The 18256-nt window shown below is 50.2% G+C and overlaps 1 protein-coding gene and 1 pseudogene across 1 annotated transcript in view; one reads left to right on the top strand and one right to left on the bottom strand.

Moving 5' to 3' along the window:
- The window catches only part of LOC138569976 (probable acyl-CoA dehydrogenase 6), a 908321-nt gene that overhangs the window by 832087 nt on the left and 57978 nt on the right, over positions 1-18256 (top strand). The gene's annotated exons all lie outside the window — the stretch shown is intronic.
- Positions 4396-4538, bottom strand: LOC138570799 (5.8S ribosomal RNA; annotated as a pseudogene).

The raw sequence follows: 18256 nt of genomic DNA on the forward strand, positions 1-18256 counted from the left end.
TCGGGGTTCGGGGATCTGAACCCGACTTGCTTTCGATCAGCCGAGGGCAATGGAGGCCATCGCTCGTCCCTTCCGAACAGCGCTCGCCCATCTCCTAGGACCTACTGACCCATGTTCAACTGCATATTTACATGGAACCCTTCTCCACTTCGGCCTTCAAAGTTCTCGTTTGAATTTTTGCTAGTACCACCAAGATCTGCACCTGCCGTGGCTCCACCCGGGCTCTCGCCCCAAGCTTCCATGTGCACTGCAGCGGCCCTCCTACTCGTCACAGCTTAGCCCCCGCGGCTCTCAACGATGGCCGGGTATGGCCCAACGCTCCAGCACCATCCATTTTCAAGGCTAGTTGATTGGGCAGGTGAGTTGTTACACACTCCTTAACGGATTCCGACTTCCATGGCCATACCGTCCTGCTGTCTATATCAACCAAAACCTTTTCTGGGGTCTGATGAGCGTCAGCATCGGGCACCTTAACCCGGCGTGCAGTTCATCCCGCAGCACCAGTTCTGCTTTCCAAAAGTGGCCCACTGGGCACTCGCATTTGATGCCCGGCTCCACACCAGTGAGCCAGGCTTCTTATCCATTTAAAGTTAGAGAATAGGTTGAGATGGTTTCGGCCCCAAGACCTCTAATCATTTGCTTTACCAGATAAAACTGGGGTTTCCGAGCGCCAGGGAGGGAACCAGCTACTAGATGGTTTGATTAGTCTTTCACCCCTATACCCAGGTCGGATTACTTATTTGCACGTCAGGACCGCTACAGACCTCCACCAGAGTTCCCTCTGGCTTCGCCCTGCCTGGGCATAGTTCACCATCTTTCGGGTCCTATCACACATGCTCATGCTCCACCTCCCCGACAGAGCGGGCGCCCGCCGTGACGCCGCGACAGGATCCCACCTCAGCCGGCACGTGCCAGCCCTCACCTTCATTGCACCACAGGGTTTTGTTCGGCTCTCCGACTCGTGCACGTGTTAGACTCCTTGGTCCATGTTTCAAGACGGGTCGGGTGGGTAACCGACATTACCGCAGACCCCTGGCACCCTTCGTGGGCCTCTGCGCCCAGCAGCACAACACGGTCAGGGCACACTGAGGACAGTCCGCCACAGTCGACAATCGCACCTGGGAGCATGGGGGCCCATCCACCGTCAACGCCCCTGCGACCCCCAAGAGGGGCCAGGACGGTTGCCAGAGAAGGGCGTGGTGGCTTCAATCTCCCTCGGCCCTTCAGACATGCCGAAAGTGCTGCCAGGGGGCTGTAACACTCTCCGCCAAAGCGGAGAGCCACCTGCCCCCCGGGGCCTTGCCAGCCGACCCAGAGCCGGTCGCCATGCATTGCCACAGAGGAAATGCCCCCTGCGGGGGCTGGGTGCACCCATGCAGCGGTCCCGCGAAGGGATCCGCCTTTCTAGGTGACCGACCTGCCCGCTGTGTTGAATCCTTCGGGCAGACTGCACGGACCCCACCTGTTTACCTCTCGATGGTTTCATGCCCTCTTGAACTCTCTTTTCAAAGTTCTTTTCAACTTTCCCTTACGGTACTTGTTGGCTATTGGTCTTGCGCCCGTATTTAGCCTTAGATGGAGTTTCCCACCCGCTTTGTGCTGCATTCCCAAGAAACCAGACTCCGAGAAGACCCGATGCTGGCATGCCAGTTGCCGCTACCGGCCTAAGACTGTCCGCGGGGTGAGCCTCGATCAGAAAGACTTTGGCCCCCCTGTGCGACGCTGGGGAGACGGTCTTCTGTACGCCACATTTTCCGTGCCAGCCGTCCAACGAGGATTCGGCGCTGGGCTCTTCTCTCGCCATTTCTGAGAGAATCCTGGTTAGTTTCTTTTCTTCCGCCTAGTAATATGCAGGTCGCCACATCTGATCTGAGGTCGTAGTCAGGGGGGGGCAGGAGAGCTCCGTGGGCAGCCGGCCTCGGGCCCGGGGCTGTACAGGGATGTTAGCCCCTAGTGCCACGCCTTTGTTGCGGCCGATGGTGCGCTGTCTCGATCCATGGCCAAAGCCAACATTTGTTGTGAGGACCGTTCCCGGGGCCGTCTCGCGCCGGCAGCTATGGGACACCACAGACAGCCACACGTTGCATGGCCTGGTGCCCCTGGGAAGGGCGAAGGGGACGCCTGGCTTTTTCAAGGCCCGCCGCTACCGGGGTGCGCCAGGCGCTCAGTGTTAGGCAGAATTACATGCAGTACCCTTTTGGAACACTACACACAATTAAGACTACAGGTGTAAGCACAATCTCACCTTTGGTATAAGTCTGTACTACACAGTTTTGTGGTAGCAGGGCTAAGCAGCCAGGCTTATCTCAAGAGGGATGTGAGCAGTACAAGGTGTTACACAAAGGACTTGCAATCACAGTGGTTCAAACAAACACTTACTCAAGGTTTCTTGGTAAAACAATATTCATTTATTCACACATTTAGTTAGAAAACATTCCACTAGTAATAAGCTGCTAAATATCACACTATAATAGACTACAGTACCAAACCAATAAGTTTCTGAAAAAGTTGGGCTCCCCTGAAGTAGGAGCAAAATGGCACTTAAGTAACTTTCAAAAGGGGTAGAAAGACAAAGGTTATAAGAATCAAACACAGTTACTTTCATAGGCAGGGCAAAGGGTTTCAGTTCACTACATGAGGCAGTTCAATTCAATAGGCCTGGGTCAAAGTCAATGGATCAGTGTCTTGGATAGGATAGCACAGTTCTGGTAATAAACGGTTAAGTCTTTGCCAATGTTCTTAGAAGTAGTTTGCACAAAAAAGAGTTATAGGTCAGTTTAGGAGCAAACAAGACACCAAAGTTGGGAAAGTCAAACTTTCACTGCGGCAAAGAGGATTTCTCCACCGCATTTGCACAGTACCTTTTGAATGAAGAAAAGCTGTAGCTGAGGCAGTTGTTCCTGGCAGTTCATGGAGATCTCGCTGTTCCTGGGCCTCAGTCATGGGGACAAGAGGGGGGAGGTCGGGAGGTTCCTGCACTGCACGGGGAACGATCCACTAGATTGGCAAAATGTTGGTTTAAGGTGTGAATGCCTTAAAGTCCAAAAACTGGTATCCTTCTCACTGGCTATCCGGTTTTCAACAGCACTCTGAAGAGAATTCGACCAGTATGGAAACGGTTTCCTGGTGGTTTGCGAGTTGGTTGTTCCCACCAGCTCAAGGGAAGGAGTTGTCCTTGAAGGGGCTTCTCTGTCGAGGGAGTTTCGGACCTCGACAGAGCTTCACCAGTTAAACCAACGGTTCAGGAGTTGCAGCAGTTGTCTTCCTTCAGCTCGTCTTCGGTTCTTTCGTTCCAGTGGTCGACTCTGCCTTCCAAGTCCCAGAGACCTGCTTTTAAACAGTTTTCCCCCATTCATTCCAGCCTAGCTGTCACTCACCCAGCAGGGTGGCTGTCCTTGCCAGACAGTCAGCCAGCCAATCACGCCAGAGTGCATTCAGGTCTCCTAGCAGACTAAGCACAGGGAGTTTCGTGAACCTCCCTAACATCCTGTCCACGCCAGACACTTAGGCGCCAGAGGGGGGCTTCAACACTCAAGCAAGCCTGCCAAAGGCAAATTAACAAAGGGACCAAACCTGGTTTGGCACACAGAGGCAAACACTAGAAGGACCTTTCCAAAAAAAATGGCGAAAAAAGTCTATCGGGACCTGTTTTTTCAGAGGGTGCTCAGACATCATCTTGAAAAACGTGGCTCCGGTGGTTTTCAGCTACCAGAGCGTTTAAACAGATCGCGGTCGGGGAATTCATGGTAATACCACTGCCACCAGCCATTCTGAGAGGAAAGGGTAGCATTTGAGGGCTACATGAGTTTTCTAGGCATAGGGAACACTAGGTATTCCCTCCAGCACTCTGCTGTAAGCCAGTGTGTGCTGGGTTTAGCAATTTAAAAAGACTACCAAAGTCAATTTAACTTTACATTCACTGGGAGACAGTACTCAGTCCCAGAGAAGGTGTTTAAACCTTGGGAAGTCTAAAAGACATCCATGTGCCACTGCACTGAGGGTGCTGTGTGACACACAAGAAAACTCCATATCCAAAGAACACAAAAGTAAAACACACATCAAAATACATGAAAGAGTGGGAAAAAAGACTCACACTCTTTCCAGGTAAAAATGAAAGTCCTAGAAATCCAGCATAGTTGCTGGGGGTCTCAAAAAGTAAGGGAAATAAGCACATTTATGAGAATTCTCCCTAACACCCAACCCTCCCAAAACACGCACACAAGGCGGGAAATGGGGGAGGCCGGGATGCACTGGCCGCAAGCCTGCTCAGCCAGGTCCAGGGATCCTGGGACGGTGCTGATCGGGGTCTGACCTTAGGGGGGATGAAGAGAACGGTGTCCCTGCGACAGCCTCAGCCGTGACCCAGGGAGGCAACCTCAGGGCGATTGACATTCAAGCGACTCTCACAGGCATAGCCCCGGGAGGAAACCAGTGCTGCAAGGTGCGTTCGAAGTGTCGATGATCAATGTGTCCTGCAATTGACACTAGTTCTCGCAGCTAGCTGCGTTCTTCAACCGAGTGATCCACCACCAAGAGTCACAGGCAACTTTTGTTTGTTCCAGACGTGGGCACGAACCTGCCGGTGCAGGAGAGGCCGGGGGGAGGCAGTGCTGCTCGTCCCGCCAGCCGCAGACGAGACAGTCCAGCGTCCCGTCTAGCTTCCCCACTTGGGAGTCAGTGGAGACCATCAGGTGTTTTAAGGCAACAAAAAAAATCCAGGCACTCAGCCCGGGAAGCCTGCCCAACCGCCCGCATCAGCAGCATGGCAGCAGGGCTTCTCACGGTGACAGAGCCACTGGCCCTCCTGGCCCAATTCCCGCTCAGCCTACCCCCAGCCCTGACCCCCTCCACCGCTCCCCTTTCGGGGAGCCGGACGGAGAGGCGGGCCAGAGTCGGCATGGGCAGGGGGGTCGGGTGGGACTGCTAGAGTCTTCAAACCGCAGCCCAGCCACACGGGCTCCAGGTACCTGGTTGAGAGGGAAGGTCGCCTGCTGCACCTGTGGGCCTGGCCATCGCTCGCCCACAGATGTGGGTGGGCGGAACATCAACGCCTGCCCGTCGAGTAAGCCCGGCTGCGCCATGGTTCAGGGCTCGCCCGGCGTGCCGGGCCCCTGTCTGCCCTGGGGAGGCGTCCCTCAATAGCGGCCGGGCTTCCCTTGACTCCCGGCTGCTCCCACTCAGGAGCTTCCCTGCCGACCGGGGTGTGCCTGCCCAACACCCGGCCCTCTGGCAGGTTAACCCAACCCCGCCCGGCGTCCCCATCCATCTGCTGGGTCATGGACCCCCCTCCAGCTGAAGGGAATCACACTCCCTGGGCTGTGGGTTGTGCGCGTCTGGGACGCAACCGAGGTTGGGCCCACGGCTCTCCCTACGGCTGCTCCGCCATTGATGATCCTTCGGCAGGTTCACCTACAGAAACCTTGTTATGACTTTTACTTCCTCTAGATAGTCAAGTTTGATCGTCTTCTCAGCGCTCCACCAGGGCCGTTGCCGACCCCGGCGGGGCTGATCCGAGGACCTCACTAAACCATCCAATCGGTAGTAGTGACGGGCGGTGTGTACAAAGGGCAGGGACTTAATCATAGCAAGCTTATGACCCACACTTACTCGGAATTCCTCGTTCATGGGAAATAATTGCAATCCCTATCACGAACGGGGTTCAGCGGGCTACCTGCACCTGTCGGCGAAGGGTAGACGCACGCTGATCCATTCAGTGTAGCGCGCTTGCGGCCACAGTCAGCTAAGGGCATCACAGACCTGTTATTGCTCAATCTCGTGTGGCTGAACGCCATTTGTCCCTCTAAGAAGTTGAACGCTGACCATTGCGGGTCACGTAACTAGTTAGCATGGATGAGTCTCATTCGTTATCGGAATTAAACAGACAAATCGCTCCACCAACTAAGAACAGCCATGCACCACCACCCACAGAATTGAGAAAGAGCTAGCAATCTGTCAATCCTTTTCGTGTCCGGGCCAGGTGAGGTTTCCTGTGTTGAGTTAAATTAAGCTGCAGGCTCCACTCCTGGTGGTGCCCTTCTGTCAATTGCTTTAAGTTTCAGCTTTGCAACCATACTCCCCCCCCCCCCCCCCCCCCGGAACCCAAAGACTTTGTTTTCCCGGAAGCTGCTCGGCGGGTCATGGGAATAACGCTGTTGGATCGCTAGTCGGCATAGTTTATGGTCGGAAACTACAAAGGTATCTGATCGTCTTCGAACCTCCGACTTTCATTCTTGATTAATGAAAACATTCTTGGCAAATGCTTTGACTTTGGTTCATCTTGCGCCGGTCCAAGAATTTCACCTCTAGGGGCACAATACGAATGCCCCCGGCCGTCCCTCTTAATCATGTCCCCAGATCTGAAAACCAACAAAATAGAACTGGAGTCCTATTCCATTATTCCTAGCTGAAGTATTCAGGCGACCGGCCAGCTTTGAACACTCTAATTTTTTCAAAGTAAATGCTTCGGACCCCATGACACTCACTCAAGAGCATCAAGGGGGTGCTGAGAGGCAGGGGCTGGGACAGGCGCTAGCTCGCCTCGCTGCAGACCGCCAGCTCGATCCCAAGATCCAACTACGCTCTTTTTAACTGCAGCAACTTTCATTTAATATATGCTATTGGAGCTGGAATTACCGTGGCTGCTGGCACCAGACTTGCCCTCCAATGGATCCTCGTAAAAGGATTTAAAGTGTACTCATTCCAATTACAGAGCCTCCAAAGAGTCCTTTATTGTTAACTTTTGTCACTACCTTCCCGAGTCGGGAGTGGATAATTTACACGCCTGCTGCCTTCCTTGGATATGGTAGCCGTTTTGCAGGCTCCCTCTCCGGAATCGAACCCTGATTACCTGTTACCCGTGGTCACCACAGTAGGCACAGAAAGTACCATCGAAAGTTGATAGGGCAGACGTCCGAATGCATCCTCACCATCACAGGGACGTGCGATTGGGCCGAGGTTATCTAGAGCCAACAAAGCGGCCGGGCGAGCCTGGATTGGTCTTGGTCTGCTAAATGCACGCCTCCCGGGAGGTAAGCGCTCGTCGGCATGTATTAGCTCTAGAATTACCACAGTTATCCAAGTAAGAGATGGAGCGATCAAAGTAACCATAACTGATTTAATAGAGCAGCGCTGTTTTGAGTTGTGTATGTCATCTCCAGGGTGGCCTTCTGTTTGAATGCAAGTGCTCTGTACCAGCCATCAGATTCGGTCAAGACTCTATTGAATGCCCCTCATGAAGGTGTGCCATCCATTCTAACAGACCTGCATTCTATATTCATATTAAAGAAGGGGGCTTTAGGCCTTGAAGTGCTGCTGGCGCCTCCACTTACTGTATATTGAACATCCTACAGATTTGGAAATTATATGATATGATAGGTTATTTATAACGTGCTTAATACCCAAAGGATTCTAAGCACGGACTCGGGGATCGAACCTGTATTGCTCCGTGTAGCCTTGCTTTCAAGACAGCACGTTGCCCCTGAGCCATCCTCCCGAGACTAAATCTCCCTAATGAAGCAAGGTAGATATTAACAAATGAATAGCAATCAACACTACTATTTTGTGAAAAACACAAGCCACATATTCCGGGCTACACATTATAGCCAAAACTGTAAACTGAAAGGAATTTTATTTATTTATTTATTTATTTTTAAGGAATATCTCGAATCACGAGGTTACCTTGTTTTTAAACCAGAGTTAAAGATTGGAGGACAGTGGTTTTGATCAATTTTATGTGTAGAGCACTCGCTGCATAATGCATTGCTTCTTGGTGCCTCTTGGGTTTCTTGTAAGTACAGGTGGGCAGTGGTGGCTCGCCCATAGTGGGCACATGTGTGTTGACCCTCAGCCTTGCCATATTTTGGTGTGCCGTTCAATCACTCCATAATGAGGCGATATTAACTGAGGCAGTGGGCGGACCCTGTCGGTAACGGCCCGGTGCCCAAGTGAAGGGCACAAGCGAAGGGAGGATCCCTTAACGAGGGAGGCTGTGCCGTTACCGACTGGGTCAGCCCACTGCCTCAGTTAATATCGGCATTAGCACCCGTGTAGCTTCCCTACATGGATGTTAATGGTGTTTATTTTTTTATTTTTTTTTAAGAAGAAACGTACCTTAGTAGTGCAGTTCGGCTCCAGCAGTGGGGTCGGGGAAGTCCATTTTCCATGTTGATTACTGTGACGTCATCAACATGGACAACAGACTTCCTGAAGAGCAGCACTGCCGAGCGGAGCCACGCCACTTAAAAAATTTTTTTTTTTAAAAAGCACTGTTAGCACCCGGGTGCTTAATGGTGATAGGGGAGCGGGGATGGGAAGTGCCCATCACCAATGAGAATGCTCAAAACGCAGGCTTTCCTTAGTAAACACAGTAAGCTTTCCAAGCATTCTTGTTGGATGGCACCTCCCAGGGTGCTAATGTAAATGACGTCCTCATAGTTGCGCAGACAATGGTTATATTCCTTGCATTTAAAGACTAGTGATGTCACTAAGATCCTTTATCACATGACACGTGGTGTGGAGCTAGGGGTTATAGGCGCTTAGGCCTGCACTCCTTCACAGCGCTATGAAAGGCATTATGGAGACCTGCCTGAAGGTCACAGCCCTCTTCTCGTGGCCAATCCGACCTTTGGATGACCACAAAGGCCTCTTGATTTCTCCCTCTTCCTTCCCGTCTCACACCGGAGAATGGTTGGACTACTGACCGCACCCATGCCTGATTGCAGAGCAGGTAGAGGAAGGTGTGAAGGGAGACTCCCGAGCTCCTTCATGCTGCTATTGGCACCTGGGGGGAGTCTGTACTGGGTGGATGACTATCACTGCTGAAGCCCCATGTAAGAGTTAAAAAAAAAAAAAAAAAAAGGGAATTGCATCTCTACTTGGATGTTTGTGTGAATGTATCTGTGACAAGAGTGTTTGAATGAAGGGTGTCTGTAAGAGTCAGTGTTTAATAAATGTCCATGCCCCTCGCCTTGTATTTGGCAGAGAAGAGCCTGCCGTACACCCTGGACATTCTGTTCATGTCAAAAGAGGGCATTGGCACAGCCAGCACATGTATTTTGAAATGCTACCAGGACAGCTAACACAAGTGTATATTTTCAGTGACCATAAGCACAACGCTGGCTTTATTGGACAAGGCCAAGCTGAGTGTTTGGCATTAGGGCAAAGTCAAGCCAAGTGTGGTCATACATTGGCTATAAGTATTGGCCATTTTGGAGAAAGCCATATTGAGTCTGGCAGGCAGCACTGGCCCTATATGGCAAGGCCATCGCCATCTGTGTCTTTTTGTACTGGCCTATTGGGGGGCGGGAGTGGGAGTGGGAGAGGGATTCCGATTCCTGAAAATACATTGGAAAATTACCCGTTGTACATGTTCGTGATTTGGCATCCAGACAGTGGAGTAACTTTTCTGAAAATGTTGGGGCGGACATGACATCTGAAGAAAATATGTCCCAACCAAATGAATGGGGAAAAAAATGGTGTGTCATGAAAGTTGGGGGGGACAAACACCCCTGTCCCCCAAATAAATTACGCCCATACATACAAAGCTAATTGTACATTTTGTGACTTTTTACCCATACCACTTGTACTCTATATTTGAAAATATATCTAATTTGAGAACCCCACAACTAACTTTGCTGGGTTTGTGCTTTCTAGCTACACCGGGTCACTCGCCTTCATTACATTAAAATATATGCCGCATTACATTAAAATGTATGCCGCATCAGCATAACAAATTCACAAGCCTCGACTGCAGATGGGTCTTGTGTTTTGCAGTAAAACACATCCACTTGAGCAAAAGTATTATTTCCTCTAGGTAGCTGTCATGTCATCATTATGTTTTAAGATGCTTGCCATTTCTTGGTTGAAAAACACATCACTGCTTTAAAAGGTCATTGCTTCTATTGGTGGCAGCAGATTATTCCATACTTTACGTCCCCCTATTGTAAGATCCCTAGATACGTGATCATGCACACGTCTTTGGACAGGTCATCCTCTTTAGCATGGGCAAGAAAATGGGGTTGGAAGTCCAAGCTGCATCTGTAATGTCATTGTAGGACGACGCAGAGTGCGGAGAGGGACTGCTCTAAATTCTGCACCAGAAAACAAATCCTTGGTTGTCAGTGCTGAAACGTTCTTCCATTAACTTGCAATTCGCTGTGATCCAAGTCATTTGCATAAAGTGTGTGTGTGTGTGTGTGCGTGCGTACACGTCTAAGGCTGCAACCTGCATCACAAAAGCCAACTGTAGCCTTTGGGATCGTGATTGTCATCCGTTCAGTCTGATTATCTTGAAAATCGTTTAGAATAGCCAGTCTCAAACGGAAGCAGACATATCATCAGGGGATTGTGTCTACTTTGTTAGGCATACAATGGCAGATGGCAATGTTCGTGCCCTTTTATATGAAAAAACACAATCGTTTAGCAAAGCAGTAAAGCCAATCGGAGCATAATGGAGCCATGCTCTTTGTTGTATATATTAGAAGAATTGTACTTCAGTGCAGCAAGTTAAGATGGTCGAGGGATTTACTTACGTGGAAAGGCTAATGTAGCCATTCTCTGTCGTATAGTTACAATGTTTAAATCCGATGTCTGCTCAATGCAGAACACAGGAGTACCATCACCACGAACTACCCTCCACCAGACCCCATTCCTCCAAAGTGCAGTCTGAGACTTCAACTATCAGGCAACTATGGGGGAGGGGGGGGACTGCGTAAGCCACAGTCCACCGATCCTGGTCCCAGGTGCTGCTGTGTGTTAAGCAAGTGGTACTCACCACAAGGTGCTGGAAAAAGCCAAACTGCCGTGTCTTTTGAGGTGCATAGCTGCTCAGACACTGGAAGAAACCCAGAGGTACTCCTGAAGTCTACGGAAGTTGATAAGCGTCTCAGGAACCCCATCAACAATGTCTTATTCATATCTTCCAGGATTGTAAAAACACATCTCGACAGACTGATCGTGACACCAACATGACATCTGACAGGTCAGTTTTACCTTTGAGCACCATGGTCGTGAGGCGCAACATGTTGTATTCCTCCTTGGGTTCTAAGAGATGGGATGCTGCTCAGTGCCAGAGTCTTTTGCCTTTTCACAGTTTCCGATAGGCAAGGACACCATTCTAATCCCCTTAATTCAATTGTCCATCAATGTTACTCTGGACAGGTCGGCTGCCTCCTCGAACTATTCCTTAGGCAGGGTGCAAGGATTGAAACACTCGAGACTTTTGATTCGATCTCTGGGTAGTTTAACTCTGCACATTTGTGATAACTGGATTCTCTCCATGAACAAAAACCTTCTGCCTGAATCACAATTCAAGTCACCCTATCTAAATCCTGATTACAGTGAGGCAGACCGGAGTAAGCTATTTCCCACAATAACCCTGAACTATGGGAATGGGACAACTCTAACCTTTTATCCCCTAGTAATCCACGATATCCCACTTTGTACTAGTATCCCTTAAAAGGGGGCCAAAAACCTTTTCGTTCCAAGATTCTAAGTGGCTCAGTGGTATGTCCAGCCACAGTATATATGATTGCACAGGCCCTGGCCCTCTTTTCTAATTGCATCACCTTGTTGCTTGTGAGGGATTACCTTAATCCCTTTTTGATAGGAAATTTCTATTTTTCGGTTAATCGAGCTTGTGTGCTCCATCGCTTATTCTTCCAGTGAACAGGGATCCATTTTTCGGCATCTTTCATCAGCCCGAATGCAGCGCAAATAACTATGACAGCGGTGATACCGACGGGGGGGGGGGACGACATGGGTGCTCGGCCCAGTGACCCTACTACCCAGGTTCCCCCAGAGATTTGTCACAGGATATCCTTTCGACACTTCACACATTGGTGTCAGAGATTCAGAGGAGGTTGCCTACGTCCCCTGTCAGCTGTGCCACCGCAGACCCCGTTGACACCAGGTCCACCATCGGCGAAGACTAGGAGGAGACGCCCTGCACCTCCATTCCAACCGTCGCTGCCCTCCCCCGCCCTAGGAAGACGGGGACAGACACAGCGACGACGGATACGGACGATGACGCAGGACTAGGGGACCCTGCATCACCGGCACGATAGCCTCTCCACCGGATGAGGTGGGACCATTTCACTCTGATTGCCTGGGCGTCGGAGCTCTTCCAGCTCACCCCAGAGTTAGGAGAGCTTCCTATACCAATGCCGGGAGGCAAAGAGGAAGACTATCCTGTTGGTGCCGCTCCTGGAGGACACCTGGGATGAGGGACTAGTGTTACTGAAGAATCCTGCTTCAGCCCCAGCTAAGAGAGACCGGCTTGAGAAAAAATACTCAGTGCCGGAGTCTGCGCCAAAGTGTCTCCAGTCCCAACCATCGCCAGACTCGGTGGTCTTGGCTGCTACCAGGAAGAAGTTGTCGAGCTCAGCGTCGTCTTCATCCGTACCCCCCGGACAACGAGGAGAGGAAACTGGATTCCATGGGTAGGAAGCTAATCTTCTCGGCGGCGACAACAGTGAAAGCGGCCAACGCCTTGGCGATCGAGGCCAGATACGACCAGGAGCTTTGGTTCAAGATGGCTCCATGTCTGGAGTTCCTCCCTGATGACAAACGGGTCAAGGCTTTGGAGATCCTCCAGGAAGGCGAAGTGGCACCTGACCACGCCATCACGGTTGCACTGGACATCGCAGACACAGGTTTCTGCCAGATAGGCAACAGGGTTTGCCTTCGCCGTTGCAGCTGACTCAACGCTACCAACTTCAGGCAGGAGGTCCAGACGATGGTACTGGACATGCAGTTTGGGGACAACCTGTTCAGGAAGACCGTCGACGAATCCCTCTAGGCCATCAAGGCCCGTGCCTTGGGCACTCTGCAACAACACCGGCCATCCTTTCGTTCATGCAGAGGAAAGAATGGCAGATCTTCAAAGGGTTTCAGTGGGGGCTCATCCTCTTACCGCCAACCCTCCCACTCCTTGACCCAGGAAGCCAACGGGGGTCGCTCCAAGGCCTTCGGAGGTGGCCTTCATCGTTATTAGGGCACCCAGGGTGACGGCCAACCTCCAAGCAGGACAGAACCAGCCAAGACATTGGGCCCCCACCGCTGCAGCCCGGTGGGAGGCCGGCTGGCGAACTTTGACAGCGTGTGGGAGACCATCTCCACCGAACGTTGGGTGCTGGATGCTCTCACCCACGGACACAACCTCGAGTTCCAACGAAAGTGTCCTCACATACCACAGGTGGCCTGACAGGAAAAACACATCCCTCAGCAGTTGCTGGAGGTTTGGGCCATGCTAAAGAAAGGGGCGATAGAGCTGGTTCCAAAGCGGGTCTAGGGCTCTGGAGTTTAATCAAGGTACTTTCTCGTACGAAAGAAGACCGGGGGACGGAGGCCCATTCTCAACCTTCGATGACTCAACAAGTTCATAAACTCCCAGAAGTTCAGGAAGGTCACGCTGCAACATGTGCTCGGCCAGCTGGAGGAGGGAGACTTTTGTTGTTGAATCTAGAGGATGCGTACTTCCACGTCCCCATCCACAAAGGACAATGCAAGTTCCTGCGCTTCGTTCTTCAAGGGAAGCATTACCAGTTCAAGGTTCGTCCCTTCGGACTGAAGTAGGCACCCAGATTCTTCACTAAGTACCTGGCCCCGGTGGTGGCCCATCTACGACTGCAAGGGATCCACATGTACCCTTGCCTGGACGACTGGCTCATCCGGGCCAGATCAAGAGACATTGCCGTCGACCAGCTCATCCAGATTGGCACACAGTGTCCTGAAATCTGCAGAATTCCACATGGAATTAACATTCCATTTATCCTTAACATCTACATGGAACTTCCTTGGGAACTTTTGACGAAACGAAACATTAAGATGCTTTCTGATGATAAAGGTCAACTGTGTCAACTATATCCACAAACTGAAATCCTGCCTCTCACTCATACAGGCCTGGATGTCGACTAGCTGAAAAGCTGAGATGCCACGAAAATTAAATACATCCTCCCCAAAAAGCCTGGAGCCTAAGGCCAGGATTGGCTGAATGCCATGAAGCTGGACCTTATTCACACACAAGCTCAATCTCAGCAGGAATGTACCACTGACTGGGACTTATTCTTTCATATCTGAATCTCCAAAAATGGCACCTACTGGTCCATTCCTCTACCCAGTATCAACCCACAGCCCTCCTGAAAGGTGTCAGAGCTTCCTCCCTGACTCCTGCAAGCAATCCACCAAATGTACATGATGTGTCACAAAATCTGCAAAGAAACTTTGCACACTTTGTACCTGTCCTCTGAGTGCTACACTGCTTGCCACTCCAAGCCGGCAACACTTCCAGAATAGCTTGCATCTCATACAAGACTGTGACAACCGAGGGGTCCCCTATAATAGTTTCAGATGCCATCCTAACATAAGAAGCCACATCTTTGACAGACTGAAAATTAAGATGGGCTAGAAGTGAAAACAGTATAGCAAGCCTGAGCAAGCTATGTTTAAGCATTGGTAACTTCCCTCATGCATTTCAGAAAGGAAATTAAGCTGCTAAGAGGAATCAGAGCCCTGGCTCCATCCCAAGCTTGCACATTTCTTTCCTCCTCCATTGTACGGCAATAAGTTGCTTTGCACTATCGAAAATGCATTCATATGGCTAGATGTCCCCCCCATCCTAGAGAACATGGTGACATGAATGGAAAGACTTCTCTGTGTACCCCCACTTTTCTAAGGAAATGACAGCCTACCACATTATCCCTTCTCTTACTTAAAAAAGTAATGGGATCTCCATTGCTGGAGACATCAAATTTGCACAATATAATCCGAGGTGTAGCAAAGAATAGAGAGCAATGATTACATCGCATGTAGGAAAGCAAATATACTTCATGTCCCCGTCTAACCTTCAAGCAACAACCTGACCCCCCTCTTAGGCCCTACCCTTCTGAGCTTCATACAGCAACCTTACCCAACCCCTTACACCCTAATACATCAAACTGACAGGAAGGAAACCAAACCTTAAAGGGTGGTGTCACAGGGCCTTGACTATTCATCAGAATTCACCTTGCACTCCTTTGGGAGTTGAGTCTCACTAAATCCATCTTCCATTTCTCCATTAGTCCATCATCATTCTCCGATGCACCAGCTATGAGAATCATGTTATGTGTTTGCAATTGTGGGTTTGTGGATTGGAAAGAGTTGACAGCGGCAGGGTGGTTAAAGGGTTAGTGGGAAAAGACAATGTGTGGTTCTCTACTGTTGGTGCAGGTAGCGTGAGGAGCAACTGGTACCTTTTGTGTTTGAGTTCTCTAGGTGTTTCTCAGGAACTCTGTTTCCAGATTGGGGACCTGTTGGGTATGATTACATCAGTGTGTAATTTTCCCTCCAATTGTGGACCACCCAAACGTTTTGCTTTTGGTTGGCTATTCTATCCTGACTTTTGCCCGTGGAGCACAGCCTTCAGCTGCGCTCCCCTGGGCTTTTCCTCACTTATGGGGAAATTGACACGTCCTTCAGACTGTCAGTACTGGGAAAGTACTGGGAAACTATGTTTCCCTTAGTCTTCGACTATGTTGACATTTCTTGGTAAGTTTTTAATAGATGGTGCACAATGTACCTTCCAGTACTGTGTGCTCAGGTCCTTTTTTGTTTTATGGCCCTAGAGGCCCTCGAAGAATTTTTTGGTGAGTGTACGAGTGTGCTTCCTGGAATGAACTGGTGGCAACAGTTACTTTGTATAAGTGTTTTACTTCTTTTTAGTGAATCATCTTGCATTTATCGCGTTTGGTTCAATACTGTGGGCAGGTTAAAAAATGGCGGAGCCACAAAGCCTTTTGTGCTGTCCAATGGCGATTTTGTCCCTTGCCTCCACCCAGGTCGAGTAACCCGGATTTTCCTTATTTGAGCATGCAGCACCACGCAAAAAACGATCTCTTTTGCGGGCTTCTGCCGGTTGTGTGTGTGCCCAAGAAGAGGGTTGGGGCTGTCTGGTACCAATCCACACTACTGGTGCCAGGATGTTTGGAGTGCCTGAATGCATGAGAGCAGATCTTTGATTGGAAGGTCTCGATTTTGTCACAAAGATAATCTTGGATAAGAGAAGGGCCTCTGCATCCATTCAAGGTCAATCACCCGAGTTCTCTCAGAAGGAGCCAAGTATCCTGCAATGAAAAAATAGACATGTGGAACCGCCTGAGATGCTTTGGAAGGTTTTGGCACCTTTCACCCTCTGCAGTCCTGTCATTAATCAAGAAGGCCTGCCAAGGTGCTTTGCCCCTTTGGAGTAGTGGCAACAACTACTCTCTGCTCCCCCTGCTTACCCACCGAACTAGCCCCTTCGGAAGTGTCCCTGGGCCAACCAATGAACTGTCCAGCTCTACCTCGGGGTAATCGCGATCGTCTCGAGTTGAAACTTGAGACTTGGGACATTTCTTGTATCACTACTTGTTGATGGCGGTTGCTGTAGGTGCCTTGCTATTCTGCTCTTCTGTGTCCCGAAGCCTGCTGCACCAGAATTTTCTTCATACCTCCTTCGGTAGCAGACGATTGTTCTATCCTGCAGCTGCCGAGAGCCGTAGCGTCGCAAAACTGCAGGACTCTAACCTCCAAATGACCTCAACTAAACGGGCAAATTTTGGTCTGGACTGTGCCGAGGGTCGGTGAGTACTTGCATCACCTACCGGTGGCCCCCTGGCACAACCTATCCCTTTTACACACGAATATCCCTAGAAAGGTATTCACTCCTGGCTGGATGCCTGCGTTCCCTAGCTAGTCTCACCTTTTGAAAACTGCTCTGCCACCCAAGACAGATCCTACTCAAATGGTGGGAACCAATTCTTCATCGCCTCAAACCCCTTCCTGACTTGCTACAGCTCTTCCAAGAAGACCCACTTTTTTTCTGCCTGTGCGATCATGTGATTATACGCACAACTGTACTGTTGAGCAAAAGGCTCACCACTTGTTAGGGCTGGACTCGAAAGTTAGTGAACAACTCTGAAGAATTGTCTCATGCTCCTAGTGTGTTAACCCACCCTTCTCTTTAGAGGTTGTGGCTGTTTTCCTCATTTGTTGCATTAGTTAACGTATTGTATATATGTTATATAGTAGAGTATTTTGTTTGGTAACTGTTTTCATATACTAAAAGTTTACTTGTGTCTATTGGTCCAGCCGACAATAAATGTATAGATATTTTTCATATACACTTGTGTAAGAGTCATTTGTGGTTTGTTACTGTTATGCTCACCTGGTCTCTGCGGAGGCGTTGGGGCATGGTTGCAGCCCGCCCGGGGGTGAAGTCGCTCGGGTCCGATTTCGCCCTCTGCGCTTATGTGATGACTGGTGGTAATAGGTGATGCTGCTCGGGACTGCTCCTGTGTGGAGAATAGGGGGCATAAGTATGCCAGCTTGAGCGCTTGATCCCCTTCTCCCAAACCGTGGTACCCATGTTATGCGCTGTCCCTGGAAATCTTTGGTGAGCACTCCGTCCTGCTGCTTCTGGCAGGGGCGCTTGTATGATCTGGACCAAGCTCCTTCACTGGTCCCTTGCACGTGGTAGTCGAGTCCTGCTGCGACTAAGCCACTATACTTCAGGTAAGTGTTCCTGTTTGCCTTTGTCTTTCCTCATCTGTTTTTGTTGTATTGTAAAGTTTGTTGTCTTGTATTGCTGTCCGTTCCACTTTTGATGTTTGCTCTTTTGCTTTCTTCCCTTGCAGGTGATGTTGCTGGCCCGGCAGAAGCTGCAGAGCTTGAGGCGAAAGCCGGAGGGAATGAGGAATGAAGCTGCAGCGGTACAGTAGCTGGTAAGTTGTTAACTAGGGGGGCGCAGGGTTCAAATGCGGCGCAGCCCTAGGATGGATTTTCTAACCTTGTCTTTCTTCTCTTCACAGGGTCCGAGTTCATGGATGCGGAGTGCGGTGCTGTAGCATCGGGATCAATATCACTGGATGTCAGGAGATGAGCCTGCAGATGAAGCGATGAAGCACCGGTTTCCTGGAGGTGCGTATGCAGGAGAACGCCTGGTTTCAAAGGTAAGTAAACTGGTCCAAGCGGCGGTGAGCGTCACGTTGCACGCGAGTGCACAGTAACGCAAAGCACCGGCCTTAAGTATGGAGCAGCTTATATAACTGAGCTTCTGAAGCCATGCCCACCAGGTTCAGCCTGCCTGCCACACACTGCCAGACCCGATGACGCAGCATATGAGGATGTTCTCTGGACTAAAGGCTTCCAGCTCCTGGAAAGTTCTTGTAAAATAAAAGCACTCCTGCACTGAAATAGTGTTCCTGCTCACATATCTATATGAGCCTTTGAGTCAAGTGACCCA

This window comes from Ambystoma mexicanum, chromosome 2q, assembly GCF_040938575.1.
Source record: "Ambystoma mexicanum isolate Mex_15411 chromosome 2q, UKY_AmexF1_1, whole genome shotgun sequence".
In the NCBI taxonomy this organism is placed as follows: Eukaryota; Metazoa; Chordata; class Amphibia; order Caudata; family Ambystomatidae; genus Ambystoma; species Ambystoma mexicanum.